General features: G+C 46.3%; 1 long non-coding RNA gene across 1 annotated transcript; it reads right to left on the minus strand.

Moving 5' to 3' along the window:
• Positions 1-206: 206 nt before the first annotated feature.
• On the minus strand, positions 207-10,164 carry LOC116647024. The gene is made up of 3 exons (XR_004302259.1): positions 7,305-10,164; positions 6,349-6,496; positions 207-4,164 (listed from the first exon to the last, which is right to left on the minus strand). It is a non-coding gene; the product is annotated as an uncharacterized LOC116647024 (long non-coding RNA).
• Between the last annotated feature and the right edge of the window lie 5,336 nt (positions 10,165-15,500).

Raw genomic sequence — 15,500 nt, forward strand, 5'->3', positions numbered from 1 at the left:
AATAGACCAAAGCAATCAATTCATTAATCTTATAATGCCAGGGCGCCTGGGTGGCTCAGTCGTTAAGCGTCTGCCTACGGCTCAGGTCACGGTCCCAGGGTCCTGGGATCGAGCCCCGCATCGGGCTCCCTGCTTCGCGGGAGGACTGCTTCTCTCTCTCCCACTCCCCCTGCTTGTGTTCCCTCTCTCACTGTGTCTCTCTCTGTCAAATAAATAAATAAAATCTTAAAAAAAAATCTTATAATGCCATTTCTTTTCACTTGATACAATATAATTGATTACATTCTAGTTATTTTTTATTTCATTTTTGAATAGGTGATATATGCACATGGTTCACAAACCTGTAAGTATAAAAACTTACACAGAGATATGTTTCCTTCCCAACCCTGCTCCTATGTGCCTTTCCCCATCAATAACCACTACTTAGAATGTTTTTAAATGACTGAAATCAATCTTGCAAACCAATATTCATCCTCCCCTAGGCTTAGTTTTAACTTAATTTTATCCCACAGATTTTCTTATATTATCTTTTGAGATGATCATTTCTTTAAAAAAAATTAAAAATACATGTTACATAACTAAGACTGTGTTGCCGTCTTTAAAATTCTTGTCTCTGTTTTGTCTTGTTTTGTTTTTTTTTACAAGCCATTCTCCACTGATTTCAGATGATCTGATAAGAGCTTTTGTGTCTCAAAATCCCAGAAAGATTTGTTGAGTGTCAACTTGGATCTTAAGATACATGTAGTAAATGATCAATACCATGGGAAAACTTATCCAGGGTGGCATTCGAATGTTAAAAACCCTAAAAAGAATTTCTGGCTAGGCATGCTCCTTGTCTGCACAGGGTCTCAAACTGTCAGTTGGAGTGTGTTCTGTTAGACCAAACAGAAAGATATCAGGGGCAATGGTCTCCTTGGGAAACACTTTCAACTCAGATCAGCACCACCACATACCAGGTGCTGTGCCAGGTGCTGTGAAGGGGAAAAAATGATTTTGAGGTAGTTCGACAGCTGGATATTTTGACTTGGGGTGGCCATGTAGAGAAAGAGAGAGAATGTTAGAATAAGAACAATAGAAGAAACAATGTCCAACTCTAGCCACATCTTAGAGTCGCCGAGAGGAGCTTTCTAAAAACCACTGGTCCCTGAGCCTCACATCCTAGATTTCTGATTTAGTTGATTTGGAGTGGAGCCCAGGTATGACTGTGTGTTTTTTAGCTTCTCTAGGTGACTCTACTGTGTAACCGGGTGACAAACCACTACTCTAAGCTCATTCAAGTCCAAAATATTCACCTTGGAACTGCACTGAGATACAAAGACATGGGAATACCACTTGTATACTGCAAGTGTCCTATTAAAGACCTCAATTTACTTTGCTATCAGAGAGTAAAAGTGACCAAGAAAAATGGTTTTCCCCTGATGTATCTGGATAAAGCCATCTACTATTGATTTGAACTTGATTGTATACCCTGGAGCCACAGTTAAAACTGAATCAAGCAGTGCAGGACCCAGCCCCCTTACAGTTTGGCATAATAGGGGTAGTCCTGAGCTTCATGGCTCTGTGTCTTGCCTCTGGACTTCTCTCCCTGCTCTCCTCTTTAAAATGATCACTACTTTCTTCTCTTTCCATCTGAAAACAAATTTTCTGTTCAGAGTTCCCAGCAGCAGAGGCAGGACACCACTTCCTAAATTCATCCCAAAGTCACATCATCTTACTCTATGCATGGCTCTGAGGAGATAAATAAAGTGTGTGACTTTGTTTAATCCAGTGTTTCCCAAGCTTATTTGACCACATAACACTTTTTGTGTTCAAGAAAGTGAAGTGAGATGTTCCAGAGACCCCAGCTTGCATCTTGAATGAAACTAGTAGGTTAGCAATCTCCAAGGTGACCCTCGATGATTCTCACTTGTGATATTTGTGGCCTGTGTAGTCTCCTCCCATGCTGTGTGACCAATGTGAAATTGAGCGGGTGGTGGTGTGTGACTTCCCAGGCTAGCTAATAAAGGGGGTTGTGGCTTCTGCCTTATTTTCTTGGGCACTCACTCTGAGGAGAGCCAGTTGCCATGTTGTGAGGATACTCAAGCAGCTCTGTGAAGAGTCCATGTGGGAGGGAACTGAGGCCTCCCATCAACAACCAGCACCAACTTGTGGGTCAGCCACCTTAGAAGTGGATCCTCTAGTCAAAGTCAAGCCTCCAGCAGATGGTAACCCTGACCGACATCTTGACTACAACCTCATGAGAGACTCTGAGCCAGAAGTACCAGCTAAGATGCCCCCAAATTCCTGACTCACAGAAACTGTGAGAGAGAATAGATGTTTATTGTTGTTTTAAGCCACAGTGTTTTGAGGTAATTTGTTATTCAGGATTGATGACTAATAAAATTGGGATTTTACCCTTGGGTCCCAGTTTCCTCATCTGTAAAGCAGAAATAATAGTACCTTCTTCGTACAGTTATCATGCCTTTTTTTTTTTTTTTTATTGTGCCAATTTTTAAAGGAGAAAATGCTTGACTGATAGTATGTGATCAATAATTGGGAGCTATTTTTTATTAACTCATTCAGAACATTCTTTTTAGTTTCTATCCCCTTAAAATCTCATTCTATCATTTCATTTTGCTATTTATGCTTATATTAGCTGTTCCAAATAGATGGAAACCTCCTCCTATTTCTCGTCTCACCTGACAACAGTTTGAAATGGTCTTTCACATTCACAATATCAGCAATAATAGGTGGCCTCCAAAGGCTTGTGGTGTTGTGTCCTGGAAGTGTCTCCTTTGGAGATCTTGCTGATGGCCACTACCCTGCTACAATCACCCCACAGCCAAGCGTGGAGACCAGTCATATGTTTATGACCATTAGACCACAGGACAACCTGGTTTGTAGACTTGGGGACCCCATCTTGCCAGGTAGGATAGGTAGGTGGTATCGGATAGGAGGATATCAGAGTTGACAGTGCTGATATAGGGCTTTAGGAGGCTTACTACTCAAATATATAGTTCCCACTTCTGCAAAAGCCCTCCAATCTCTCCACTTGTGTCTGTTCTCACAGCCGCCACCCTAGGCCGGGTTATTATCTTGCCTGAACTATCATGATGGCTTCATCCTACCTGGTCTTCCCGCTTCGAGGACTGCCCCTCTCTCCCTGCCTCAATCTTGTAGTTAGAATAATCTTTTTAAAGTTTACATTTGATTATGTCACTTTCCTGCTCCAAACTCTTTATCATGATTTATAAGACCTTGCAAGATCTGGTTCCTATCTACCCTTCCTATCCCACCTCCTCACACGTATCTATTTGCAGTTCCTCAATGTGCTAACTTCTTTCTAGTGTGCTGAGCTTTGACCATAATTTTCTCTCTGCTCCAGGTCGTGTGACATATGAAGTTCCAGAAGGTACCCCCAAAACACCACCACCACCAAAAATCCACAGCTCTCTCACTCCAGACATGCTATAGCTACATAAAATCCTACCATTCACTGGTAGAGACACCCAAGAGTTTAATAGACATTTACTCCTGTTAGATGGCAGGTAAGTGGCATGGGGCAAGTGGGCGGGGGTTGGAGAGGGTCACACGAGTTCGGTTTCTAGGCATTAAAGGCTATACTGACCGCATGATTCCCAAAATCATTCCAATTGACTGGGAACTATGGCAGATTGGTATCGGTGGGTGAAAGTAGTTAGAAGTGAATGGAAAGCGGACCAGATTAGAATTCTGGGATGCCTGGGCCAATGCATGGACTGGACACTTTTTCTGAACTCTAGACCTAAAAAAAACAATTGCCAACGGGACATGTCCATTTGCTTGTCCTACAGGCACCTCAAACTGCACATGTCCATGACCAAACTTATCATGGGCTTTCCCCAACCTCTGCTCTTCTGGCATTTCCTATCTTCATGAATTAATGGTGCCATTAATTACCCGGTCTGTGAGCCTGAAAAACCTGGGTGTAACCACGTCCTAACCTCTGACATAGTCACTCATGATGTCCTGTGTATTCTGCATTTTAAATATCCCTTCTTAATTGGTCTTCCTTTTTCCACTCACAATTGCTGTAGCCTTGGTGCTGAGGATCCTCCTCTCTCTCTCAGACCATCGTTACAAGAGTTTCCCAAGAGATTTTCTGCTCCCAATTGTGTCTTCCTCCATACACTCCCAGAATGATCTCTGGAAAATGCAAATCTCTTCTGATTAAAAGTCCTAATGACTCCTTTATTCTATAAGATTGAGTCCCAGATCCTTGTCATTACACACAGGGACCTTGATGATGTGCCCTCGCTTCCTCTGCAGCCTCACCTTTGACCTGCACCCTGCTCCCATCCTACACTCTGGCCATGATGAGCTCCATGCTATTCTACTGTTCCTGGACCAGACTGTGAGGTCTCACCTCTGCCCAGGGCCTTTCTCACCCTCTCTGCCTGGAAAGTCTGTCCTCACTGTCTACCCACCCCACAAACACCTCCCCCTGAGGCACCTTAAAGTCTTAAAAGAAAGTCTTGAAAGATCTCTTAAGATTCAGTACAAGCACCGGAGGCCTTCCCGACCACCACTAGGTCTTCTCTCCCTCAGATGAGTAGTTAACAGGGTGGGTGTTCCCCATTTTAGCAGCAACTGACTGGGGGAGGGCGTGTGGGGGATGGAGTTCAAGTCTGTCAGGCAATGGAATGAAAGATCTGCTCAGCGGAAATCGTCAGTGGGAGGCGGGGTGATCCAGGATTAACTCTGCTTTGGATTTGGCACGGACATTTTGGCCCTTGGCCTACATGAAACTGGAGTGGGCCTGGAGGATATGAGGCTGCTGGCTGGAAGAAGTCAGTCTGTGGGACAGTAAAGGATGGCAGACATCCTCTCCGGCCCCTCAAGACTTCCATGCTTCTCGTTTTGGTGTTTGTGGAAATCTCAATGTGAGTGTATATGTGTGTAGTGGGGAGGGGAGGATGGGGGCAGGCAGCAGAGAGAAAGGGAGAAAGGAGAGATTCTTGAACACATCGCAGCCCAAGGCTTGGCGGGGGTGGCCCTCAGAGGGGAAGGGAAGGGCCAGGACTCTGGGTGGGTAAGGGGGAGGGAGAGTGTCTTCCCATTTAATAGCTCTTTACCAGGCCACTTGACATTAAGGTTGGTACCTCCTGGCACTCCCAAACCAGAGTCCTATTTCCAAGTTGCCTTAGAAAAGCCAAGGTGTGTGCATGGTGGTGGGGGCACGTGTACCCTCCTGCCTCTAGCCACTAACCCAATACGCTACCACCACAGGGACCCATCGCTCTACAGCAGACACCCCGATCTTGCAAATGGGGGAAGAGTGAGCATACAAAATGAAGGCTGCTGTGTACGGTCCCACCGCCGGCTCGGAGGGAGTCCAGGGGGGGCCCTTGGCAGGGGCTGCCCTTGCGTCAATCCACTGGGACTTGCTCACGAAATGACGGTGGTGCGTTCCTGAAGAACACCACATTTTTATTTAACCAATTCAAAAGGAAGTTAACTTTTCCCGAAGCTTCATGTAATTGGAAACATGCATTCTGGCAAAGGGGGATGGAGAAATTCTTGGTACAAGTCCAGCAGAAAGGCCAATCTCTCACCCGCTGGGCCTGACAGAGGCTGGCCCGCCGGAGCCTGGCGAGCTTGGGCGGGAGACGGAGCCCAGCGCCTGGCGCGCCCGGCAGGTCGCCACATGAGTGGTGCTGCACGGCTGCGCAGAAAGGCCGACAGGGCTTTATCAAGAAAAGAGGGGAGGACGGACAGTATGGAGCCATCTTCCCCAAAGCCCTAGCAAACTCTCCCACTGAGCAGCATAACTCCAACTGGTGACGTGTCAGCCACTCATAGAGTGTGACTATGACAAGCAGGTGGGGGATGTCCGCGTGGTGTAGGGGAAGGAAGGGCGTTCTGTCTGCTGCTTAGTAATACATTTCTCAGCTCTTCTAAACCCGTTTCCTCGTAGGGAAATTGGGGGGACACTGAGGCCTAACCATAGAGCTGTCATTAAGGTTGAAAAATTACTTATAAAATATGCATAGGATATAGTCACTGGCACTCCGTATTAATGATAAGTAACGTGACGACGTGACTTCCTCCTACTATTGATCAGATCTTGTTGGCTAGCTGATGGAGGGAGAGGAGACACCACCAGAGCAAGCATGGAAGCTCCTTGTGTGTATTTTGGTGCCTGTATGGATCCCAGCTCGTCACCTGCTCCCCGGTGTGTGAGCGCCACCCCCCCCCCACCCCACCCCCGCCCCACAATGATGTCTCTACTTGGCTTGGCCCTTTGCTGCTCCAGACCTCACTCTCGGAGCTCTGGCCCAGCCTGCCTGGGGCCCAGATCTCCACACCCATGCTCTCTGTGCTTCTCACCTGATCCTGATCAGACTGCTCTCAGCTCCCAAGGCCATGGATGGCTTTCTTCTCCCTTCTGTGACCGCTCCCTTTCCTGCTCCAAGAAGCTTCCAGGAATCATTACAATGATGGACGGCAGCCTGCCTTCTCCAGCACGACCTCATTCCTGGATTTGAGAGAAAGAGTTTCTCAAGGGTGAAGAGTCAGTCTTTGGAACACCCAGGCCTGAATTCTAACTCCCTCTCAGTTATTTACCAGCTGTGTGACTTTGGGCAAGTCGCTTAGCATCCCTGAACTTCAGTTTCTTTAACTGTAACGTAGGAATAATACTAGCAGCCTCATGGTGATAGTATGAAGATTTAATTAGGCTCCAGCGCTTGGGAAATGCCTGGTAAGTGGCAGCTGTAAGAACAGTTAAGCCGAGCTGTATACAGGTGTAAACGTCTGCATCATCCGTAACCTCGGCACCTCCTCCCGTACTCATCTTTCTCCCCGGGGCCACAGAAGAGGCGCACACACCCTACAGCCCGGTTACTCAGGTGGGACCTGACTTCTAATTCTAGTACTGCCTCTAACTAGCTGGGTGACCCTGCAGAAGTCGCCTCCTGGAGCATCTTCTCTGGGCACTTTGCTGAGGTCTGAGCATAAAGCAGCACTCCCTCCAAACTGAGTCAAAAGCGACACGGTGTTGGTGGATGCAGGGGCTAAGCAGCCAGGGTCCTGAGGTTTCAGAGCTGTCAAGGCTGGGCTGTGGGTGGGACTGGAGAGGGGCTGCTGTGCTCTGATTCTGTTTCTCCTCCTCCAGCTTCTTCCCCAGACCCTCCTTTGGCCACAGCAACCATGCAGGCTACAGGAAAGAGGCTCCTCTTCCCTCCCTGAGCCTGAGGCCACTGCAAAACTGAGCTGATTGTTTCCTCAGAGTTCCTGAGCTTCTGCCTTTGTGGCAGATAACAGCAGGGTTCCTGGGAGCCTACCTTGTGCTGTGAAGGGGATTTACCCCCTGGATCAGACCCTTGGGGCTGCAGTAATCTGGGTGTTGGATATGGGGACTCCTGTCCTGACACATGGGCAGAATGCTTGAAAATCCAGGCCCTGGAAAGCCAGGAATAAGATAAAGCTGAGATGGAGGGGCGGTGGGGCCAGAAGCATAGCAACAACGCAAGAGAAAGGAGCTGGTAAATAAACATCAAGATCTCCACCATGTGTGGCACCGCTTTAACATTTTACATGTATTTGTGCCTCGTTTATATTTCTACAACAACCTGTAAAATAGCCGTGTTACCAGTCCCATTTTAGAGATAAAGAAGTTAAGGCTGAGAGTTTGTGTGACTTGCCCAAGGTCACCCAACTTGTCAGTCCTAGTGTCAGCATTTGAATCTAGGTCTTTCTCACTTCACAGCGTAAGCACTGAGCCACTGAGCCATACAGGATGTTAAGGGGACATTCAGCCTTGTGAGGGATAGACACCATTATCCTCATTTTAGAACTAAGACCCACACTTCCCCAAAGATTTGCAGCAGGGATCTGAACCCAGCTCCATCTCAAGCCGTAGCCTGCGTGAGATCAGTACCTCCCCATCTCCCCAGCTGATGAGGTTCCCTCGGGACGGGGCATGCCCAAGTGGAATTTTGTGGTCCCTGCTTTACTGAAGACTTTAAATCATTTTCAGTAACACTGACCACTTTTGCCAATTTAGTAAAAGAAGTTTAACATCAAGAGGAAGCATAAAATTTATGAGGGATTTGTTTAATCTGGTACCGTATTACAAGAGCCATTTCAACTCACTGAAAGTATGAAAAGCATTTTGCATTTAAGCAAACAAGTCTTATAAGTCCACTGATAATTATGCAATCCCAAATTTATGGTTTCTAGTTCTCATTGGATGAAATGTGAAGTAGAACAATAAACTTGTCAGATTATGACAAATTCAGAGAGGAATGTGAGGTATTTATTAAAGCAATAGGCATTAGTGAAATGGACAGCTTGGGGCATGATACTTGAGGATGAGAATAAAAATTCTCAGAAAGCACCAATATTTCTGCAAAAGCAATATTCATTAACATCTGCCACAAAAGGTCAAGGGACCTAGAAAATTTGCATAAAAACAATTTGCAACCAGGGGGGCAGTTGAGCAGGGAAACCAGGGGGCGGAGAAATGTGAAATGCCTTTAGAAGGTCTGGAAGTCTTCCATTTCATGTGCATAGGCCAGGGGTTTAGCGGTTTAGAGGTGACCTGGGGCCATTCCCCAAGCGGACTTCACAATATACCCCTGTGCGGACCCTGAAAAGATGGGTTTTTACCAGTGCCCCCTTTTGAGGGTGGTGGCGAGTGGAACCACTGACAAGCCTGTGTGGTTCCCTTCATTGTAACCGCTCGCCATTAAACAAGTACAATTCTGATCTTTTCTTAAACAAACACTATCTTTTAATATGTATGTTTTCAGTAAACTGGGGCTCACCTAGACTAATCCTGGGACCGTGGGTGAGAGAATTGCTCGGAGCGGCAGCCCCAGCTCTCTGGGCCTTGCCTGCAGAAGCCCCAGACTCCAGCGAGCAGAGACCAGCCCCCTGAGCTGTGTGGCCTGTCCAAATTTCTGACCTGCATAAACATGACAGGGTCGTGTGTTGTGCCACTAAGTTTGGGCACTTCGTTCTGCAGCAATAGATAACCAGATCATGGTGCAGTCTCCAGCATTTTAAAGACAACGGTTGATTCAAGACTGAAAACAGCATCAGCAATACAATCATGCTGGTGAATAGTGTGCAGGCCAAATGCAGTTGCTCAACCCATCTCATGAGAACTAATTTGAGACTTTACCTTAGAGAAATTATAAATGGTAGGTGGTTGGTGACAACAGAGAACCAGGAGCGGGGACAGAGATGGCTTCAGGGCAGAGTGTTTGGTGGGTGTGCCCAGCATTACAGTGGTTTCCAAACAGTTAATATTAAATAAATGAGAGCGCTCACTGAGAGGCCAGAGACCCTTGATAAACCTGGAACACACTGGCTTCTCATGCACATATACTCAGGCTTCTCAGAATCCACACAAGCAAACCACTAATGGCTATTTTTAATGCACAAATACCAAATATTTGCTTCCTGCAGGGAACCTCAGTCTGGAGGGTCTCACTTGTTTCTCCCTTGCTTGGGACCGGCCAAGTGTTGTGTTTTCCCAGGTTGAGTTGGGGGAAAACACTGTGCTGGACAAGGCAGGAGCAAATGCCATAAGGATACTGGGCAAACAGAATCCGTGTAAATAAGGCTGCTTAGACCCAGGGGGATACAATGACAAACTCCTGCACACACCAGCCCCCATTCATCTCATCAGTAGCTTGTTCTCCGTCACCCTGGGACTGTGAAATCCATTTATATGAGATTCCTGGTCAGTTACAGTTAGCGGAGTGAGGGCCACTCATGGACACATTAAGTCCCAGAGCAAGACAAGAGCTTCTGATCTAGCCTTCTTATTTTATAGACTGGGAAATCGATACCCAGAGAGGGAGAAGGACCTGCTCAAGGTCACACAACCAGTAAAAAAATTGGAACTGCAACTCAGCTTCCCTGACTTCCACTGGGTAACCAACTCATTTTCCTAGGCTTTCACAAGCTTTCTGTTTGACTTCATCTGAAGGTCTTCAGAGTATAGTTTGTATCTTTCTTCACGATTTCAATAATAAGTGAGGAGAATATAGTTTTCTTTGAAGCTTGAATTTTTCGAAGCCACAACAACATGCTCACTTTCTTACTGTACCAACCGTGTAGAAATGTCATAGAAATGTTTTATGTTGCCTTCCCAGCTCTGATGGCCACTGCTGAAGTGGGTGGGTTTATGTGGCCATATTTTGGCCACAGGCCCCCGTTTCCTACTCCCTTCTAATTCATAACTTAATTGACTTAAAGAGAGCTGGTCCATCAGCTGGACAGCAAACAAGGACTCTCTCTCTCTTTCAAAACTTGTTACCAAGAGACTCAGAAACCACAGACAGATGATAATGAGCATTTGAGTGAAAAGGTTATATAGAGTAATAGGCATTATAGAGCAGTCTGCACTGTGAAGTGGGTGAAGAGAGTACAGCTGCCTGGGGCCCTGGGCTCCCTGAGGGCAGTTTTGTGCCCACAGGGCCTGGCTGATCACCTGTGTACTTGCACCAGCTGGTCCTGAGAGTGAACTGTCCCATCTGACATAGCGCCTTGTCTCAGCACGCTCACAACCTAACGGTGCAGATAAAATATGTAACTGAATATCTGCAGATTCTATTTTGGTGAGTCTGGAAAGGAACTGGATGTTCTATTTTAGAAGATCCCCACAATCCTGAAGACTAGCCAAGATCAAGAACATAGACTGCGCTGAAGAATACAGTCCTAGTCTCTGCAGGCCCACATTCCCTTCTATGCCTTGGCCACTACCCACCTCTTGACCTCTATCTCTTTCCCAGTCCTGCTTCAGAATTTCAGCTTAGAACCTAGACTTTGCTGCTAAACATTTCCCCCTTTGGAAAGAGATTTTCTCTAAAATATGGGAGTATGGAGAGAGATTTTTCTCTAAAATACAAGGTTATGCAGGGTGGCGTACCCTTAGGGGCATCCTCAGAGGGAGACTCAGTCGTGCTGCCCCCTGCATCCCCCCCCCCCCCCACTACTGCTCTCAGCGCTGTTTCTCCTCCAGGTGGGAAACCCTCCTTTCCCACTTACAACCTATCCTTTCAGTGCCCCAAAACTACCTCTCTTAGCATAGATGAGTTTCCTTGAGGGGTTGGGACAAAAGAGAAGGAATTCTAGCATCTGGTTTCCACACCCTGGACGTCCCTTGGGCCCCGAAGGGACAGCATGGGAGTATTTAGGTCTTTCTCAGGGGCCACCCCCGGTCTTCCCCTGCCTCTCTGCTCCCTTTTTCAGGCTGGTTCTCTGCGAAGCTCCACTCACCTCCTTCTGGAGTCCTCACCCGTTCCCACAGGAAGGACCTCATGCTCCTCCTCTCCATGTGTCTCCCCAGATCTGAGCTGTTTAGGTTGGAGGAGAGTCCTAGGCCTCTGAAGGACAGAGGACTCTGGTGACAGAACTGTGTGAGGCAGTAAGGAGGTGAGGCCCGTGCTCCTGGATGCGTCCTTTACATCCAGTTTTCTCTGGGGCTGCAGGCTCACTTATTTTTATTTTATTTATTTATTTTTTGAGTCTATTAATTAATGGAAACACCTATCTCAAGAATGGACACTTTTTAGTGAAGCTGGCTAGTACCATCTTAAGCTAAAATGAGAAAGTGTTTCCTTAATTAGCAAGACACCTTCTATTTCCTCAGAGCCGAGAGTTCCTGTTAGGGTAAAGAAACCACTCAGCATGTGGTTTCTTCCTACTCACTGGTGGCTTCCGTAACAATGAACAAGCCACAGTATGCTTTTGGGTTACTCTCTGTGACACCAGGAAGGGCGTCCCACTCACATTTCTGATTCTTGGATTATCCCACTTTTCCAGACTCCTTGCTCCTCTATCTTGCCTTTGTTCTAGCGGTTCCTACAACCCTCAATGTTTTTGTCCTTTAACTGTTTACTGTGCTGACTCCTGTCTAGTCTCCTGAACATGACTAAATATTTTTATGTCCCATACAGAACTCTGGCAGTCACTACTTGGTAAAAGAAAATTCGAATGTGTGAGGTAGCGCGTCCCCCTAGAAGCATTTCCTGCCACCCTCCTCCCTCCAGGGGTTTGCCCTCTGCTCTTACAGACCCCACAACTCCGTGCCTGATGCACTGATCAGAGGTCAGTTCAAGGGCTTGAAGATGGAGGAGTCGTGCCTAAGCAGAGGCCCAGAGCAAAAAGTATCAGGGCCAAAGAATGATACCAGGGAGACTCCGCATGATTCTAGATGGCCATGAGGGGAGCAGTGGGGCAACAGAGAAGCAGAGGATAATGGACAGGGCGAGAGCAGAGAGGAGGGGCCACACACCGCATGGTGGGCCAGGTGGGGAAGGAGAAGGACTTCCCCATAGGGATAGAGCTGGTACAGAAACTGTGAAGGGAGAAGGAAGAGAAGGAGGGATGCCAAGTCGATGTCTTCAGTTCTATTGGCCTGGGACTTGCAAATTTTTTTGAACTGTAAGTTCTAATAAGACAAAGATTTTACTTTATAACCCAGCAGACATATATCATATCCTACCTGGGGACAAGTTTCACAAAACATGCATGAGAGGCATTGATATTTTCTTTTCTATTCTACTCCATTGCGTTCCATTCCATCTTACCCTATCCCCATCCCATCTCATCCCATCCTCTTTCATTACAAAAATGCTGACAGACTCTCTAAACTGATCTTATAACCCATTAACAGGTCAAAGCCACAGTTTTTGTGTGTGTGTATGTGTGTGTTCTTTTCCAACATTCTATTTTGAAAAAGTTAAATCTGTAGAAAAATAAAAGAATAGAACAAGAACATACATACACTCTCATCTAGATTCACAAATTACCATTTTGCTATATCTGTGCATACTTTCTGCATGTGAAAATAACTATGCATGTATGTATATAGATATATGTGTGTATTTCTGTACACACACACAATCTACTTCCCTTATTCACAGTAGTTATATTCTATAAAGTTGCAGCAAACACTGAATTAGCAAATACTGCTCCTAGAGGAAATATAGAGTTAGGTTCCTGCAAGCCTCTGATCACATTTTCATTAACCTTGTTTTATGCATGTTTTCGTTTATAGACACTTTATTAAATATATGTTGTTGATTCATTAACACTGAACTCACAGCTGATAGCACTATATAACTGAACAAAGCTTATCTAGCACATGAATTTTCTCCTTACAGCTCATTACAGCCTTCTTGCACTTAGGAACCCTAGACAGCACTTGAGCACTATGCTGGGCACCATTTTAAGAAGCAAAATCTCAAAAAAAAAAAAAAAACCACCACAAAAATATGGAAAACATGGTGCTAAATAAACTGTGAAAGGGATGCTTGTTTTCGGCATGAAACAGGCGAAATGAAAGCAGAGTGTCACCTTGTTCAACCTCCGCTGGGAATGTGCAGCTTATGAGACTCAAAGTTTTCACATGTCTGCAGGTGTCCCCAAAAGCACCGCAAGTATTGATCTGGGGGTTACAAATCAATCTTAGCAAGCAGGTAGGCTTGCAAATATGGGCTCTGCGAATACTGTGGATTGACTGTATGTGTACTTGAAGGTTGCAGACTCTATCTCTTCACCCCTGAATGCAGCTCTGCAGAGTAAGGGTGTTCTACAATGAAACTCCACGACCATTATGTGCCTCGGGAAAGCCAACTGTCATCCAATCACATCATCTGATATTCAGACTTCTCCAATTGCCCTCAAGGATTTTAAGGACAGTTTTTGGGGGACCAGAATCCAATCATGGTTTGCCCCCACCTTATATTTAGTTATGTCTCTTTAGTCTCCTTTAAACAGTCTCACACCTTTTTTTTTTTTTTAAAATGGAAGTGATACTTTTGCAGAATTCAAGCCAACTGTCTCTTCGAATGTCCCACCTTCTAGAGTTGTCGGATCGCTTCCTCATGATTCCATCCTGGTGATCACTGCCTAGGTGATTTTGTGTACTTCTTCTGGCACACCAGGAGAGGGCTCCTGGCGTCGACTTGTCCCTCTGCTGGTAAGGCCGTGGTGGACTCCATGGTTAAGGTGATGACCCATGGTTTGAAAAGCACAGCTCTCAGTGAGAGAGCGGTAGTACTGTCAGGTGCAGGAGAGGGGAGGTTGAGGGCCCGAAGAGAGGAGACAAGGCCAGGAATTACTGTGTGACGAACGGCACAGGAAGGCCAGGGGCCGAGGCCCGGCCCTGAAGGGCCACAGTCTCCCTCTGAGGGCTGAGGGCCTGCATTTGCTGAGGAGCCTTTTGCTTGCCAAGAGCGTGAAGAAACACAGTGTTAGTGTCTGGGGACTGAGTTTTAATTTCCAGTGAAATTGGGACAAAGTCCCTTTAGGCTAGATATAATTTCTTTTTAAGCCTTGGGTTCAAAGACTTGGAGCATTCTAAATGCTTAGGAAATTGTTATGGGTAGTAACAAAAGGCAGAATAGCTAGGTCTGACATGGTATTTTTCTATGCCAGTGTCACTAGATGATTGAATATTTAATATGATTGTGGTCAAACCAAGTCTGAATGGAGCAAGCTTGAAGCATTTCTAGTGCTGCAGCTAAGTGGCCAGGAGCCCAAAGTGATAGAACTGTGGTTTACTCACCAGCCTTGAGAGTAACTTTTGGGGCTGTTTGAACTCTCAGACACCACTTGGTATTTCCTAACAATGATCAGTAATGCATTTGGGAAGCCTGTTCGGATCATCCAATTAGACGGTGTTTTCCAAGGGGCCCTGGCAGGGCCGATTTGTCTGCTACTTATTTTTATGGTTATCTTCACTGAAGTAGAGACAATCTACCATGTGTTCAGGGGAATAAAGCCTTTTTCTCTTGTTCTCAGTTTTCAAAAAATACTTTATCTCACGAGGTTTCCTTCAGTTTCTAGGGAGAGGCAGCAGTCTGGTGGGTCCAAACAGTGACTTCTAAATCAGACAGGCCTGAGTTCAAATCCTGCATCCATCACTGAACAACTGTGTGACCTTAGGCAAGTCATTGAGTCTCTCTGAGCCTTACTTTCCTCATCTGCAAAAATGGGATAAGTGTGGTGCCTGGCCTCACAGAACTGCAGTCCAGATTGAATGAGATTGCATGTGCGTGTGTGCGTGTGTGTGTGTGTGTGTGTTTGACATGGTACAGGACACATAGTTAGCCTTCAGTACAAGGCAGCCATTGTTACTACTGAACAATCAATCTGTTGAATGTGGTTGGGAATTGGCATTCACTCAGCTTCTGCATGTAGAAACTCTGGGGAGAGTCAAGGCCCAAGCACCTGTGACCGGGACAGTGCCTGCTAGCCCCGGATGGGTGGGAAAGACTCTCATTCCCCACAGTTTCTCCTGTCCGTTAGCAATCTGCTTTTTCGCAGCCCCCAAGGTCCAAGCAAGGTAGAGGGCTTGGTCTAATTGCTCTGACCCCATGGCCCCAGCTGGAAAGCAGAGACTTAGCAAGCTGCTGAGACTCCCCTGATCTTCCCAGCCGCCATTCCCTTTGCACTTACACATGATTAATTGCATAGGAGAGAAGGTTTGCATCCCTCTCCTTGGCTGGGATTCCCTC

The sequence above is a fragment of the Phoca vitulina genome, unplaced genomic scaffold (genome assembly GCF_004348235.1).
Source record: "Phoca vitulina isolate PV1807 unplaced genomic scaffold, GSC_HSeal_1.0 scaffold38, whole genome shotgun sequence".
NCBI lineage: Eukaryota > Metazoa > Chordata > Mammalia > Carnivora > Phocidae > Phoca > Phoca vitulina.